The 2,018-nt window shown below is 47.8% G+C and overlaps 1 non-coding gene across 1 annotated transcript; it reads left to right on the top strand.

The window, feature by feature from the left end:
* The first annotated feature begins 857 nt into the window (after window positions 1–857).
* Window positions 858–929, top strand: TRNAT-CGU (transfer RNA threonine (anticodon CGU)). The gene has a single exon. It is a non-coding gene; the product is annotated as a tRNA-Thr (tRNA).
* The last annotated feature ends 1,089 nt before the right edge of the window (window positions 930–2,018 follow it).

The following is a 2,018-nucleotide window of genomic DNA, read 5'->3' as shown; positions in this document are numbered from 1 at the left end:
TCTCCACGGAGCTGATTTAATTAGAGACATATGATGCTTCACACCCAAGAACATCGGTCCTTCAGATGAAAGAGTAATCTGAGGGATCCCGACAGTTTGGGGGTATTTAAAGTAAAAACAACAACTATTTTGGGGGTACGATGCCATACAGGAGGTGCAGCCTATATGCTAATCTGCTAGCTGCAACTCTGAGGTAACCAAAGACATAAAGGGGTAAAAAGGGGACTAAACTGTCCATGCCCGAATATGAAAATGGCCGCATGTGAGATTTTAGTGATTTATTTTTTCCTCTCACATGCAGCTTCTCTTATTGTCTATAATAAACTAGCACAGGGGAAATAGAAGAAATGTCTGCCGAGTCCCGTCTGCCATTTTGCTGCTGTATCGCCTGAGGCACTGCATGTGTATGTTCTAAAGCTTTTCACCATCTCTCAGTATATTTTTATTACTTATAAGATATAAAGCAAATCTCTTGGTCAGTTTCCAAGAAAAACCGAGAGGACACAACAGAGAAAAAAGTGCAGCCTGTGCCTTCTTTATGGAGAAACACGGACACGTCACACACTATGGGCGGGAAAATAAACCGTTTGAGGCGACGCGGGAAAGCTGCGTCATCACCGACACTCGGGATGGCATTCAGCATTATGTACGTAGAGTGTGTGCAACGTAGGACAAGCAGTAAAGCGTGAACGATTCCGTGTCGTGAAATGAACGACATTTATTCATGAAAAGCGCTTGTACAAATGGCAGCGCTGCCCCATAGCTCGGCTGACGTGCGTCTACACTGCAGTCTGTCAGAACTACACTGATGGCTGTATGTGGAATTACAGCAAGCTCACACACCAAATCTGGACGCAGGCGCGGTGGCCAAGTGGTAAGGCGTCGGTCTCGTAAACCGAAGATCACGGGTTCGAACCCCGTCCGTGCCTACACCCTGCCGACTTTTTTGTTCCCCACACAGCAGTTCTATATTTATTACTGCGATAATTAAAACTTCTATCATTTCAGCCGGAATGTGCATTAACGCTTATTCATTTGGATTGAGCTTTTGTAATCTGGGTGGAAAAAATGTGAAATCCTTTAGATCATATTTTGGTGTAAAATAAGCTCAACTTCTTTTACTGTGATGAATGTATGAGGATGGAGAAGATGAAAGACAGAATAAATTACTATAATTTTTAAAATACGCTTACATTTTGCCGCTGATGGGTCTCATGTATGAAAACAGGAAAAAAAATGGCGTTTCCCATAGCAACTGATGTATCATTATGGCTGGAGCACACGGCGACGCAGGCTACGCAAGTGGGTCGCCCTCCCAGGGCTGTTGGGTACTCGGTACCGGGCCGGTGTCAGCGGGATGTGTCACAGCGGCGGGGACCCGGTCCGTGGCCCTGGGCGCCCAAGTAATGGGGGAATTGAAATGGTGGAATGTAGTTGATTAAATGAATAGTTCATGACGCCACCTGTGGTGTTCGGCAAGTGAGATGTTAAGCCGACGCTGCATGCAGATCCTCTGGGACTGGTGGTGTGGTGCAGCCAAGATGGTGAAGCTCCCCACAGGTGGAGCTATAGTCCCAGGGCAGTGTAGATGTAGGGGTAGAGGAGAGGCGCAGGCGGTGTAGAAGCTGGTACCCAGATGTAGTGGTACAGGGTGTGTTAGGGCAGGAGTAATTGGAGGACACCAGGGCATGTAGTTCCAAAACTTTACTCACAGTCTGTAGTACACACAGGTGCCTGCCTCCGTGCTGTGTCCTTCGGGCCAGGGACTCAGTCAACCTCCAGGTCAGATGGAATGCTCCCTTCCAACACGGCGCCAACATGTGCCTTTCTGAACGTCTCCTCTTATAGCGCCTTTGGTGTGAAGTACTCCTAGTACTGAGTTACACTGGAGTTCCTCCTGACAGATGTTCCCAAGAACCTTCCTTGTTCGGCAGACAGCTGTAGCCTGCTTCAGGGACTCCTTGCTCCTGAGTCCCGGCTCACTATCAATGTTGCTGTTGTGCCCCCAAGTCTTAGAT

The sequence above is a fragment of the Dendrobates tinctorius genome, unplaced genomic scaffold (assembly GCF_039654945.1).
Source record: "Dendrobates tinctorius isolate UK_male_01 unplaced genomic scaffold, ASM3965494v1 ptg000129l, whole genome shotgun sequence".
In the NCBI taxonomy this organism is placed as follows: domain Eukaryota; kingdom Metazoa; phylum Chordata; class Amphibia; order Anura; family Dendrobatidae; genus Dendrobates; species Dendrobates tinctorius.
Note: the sequence above shows the minus strand (reverse complement) of the source record. Positions and strands in the feature narration are given on the sequence as shown.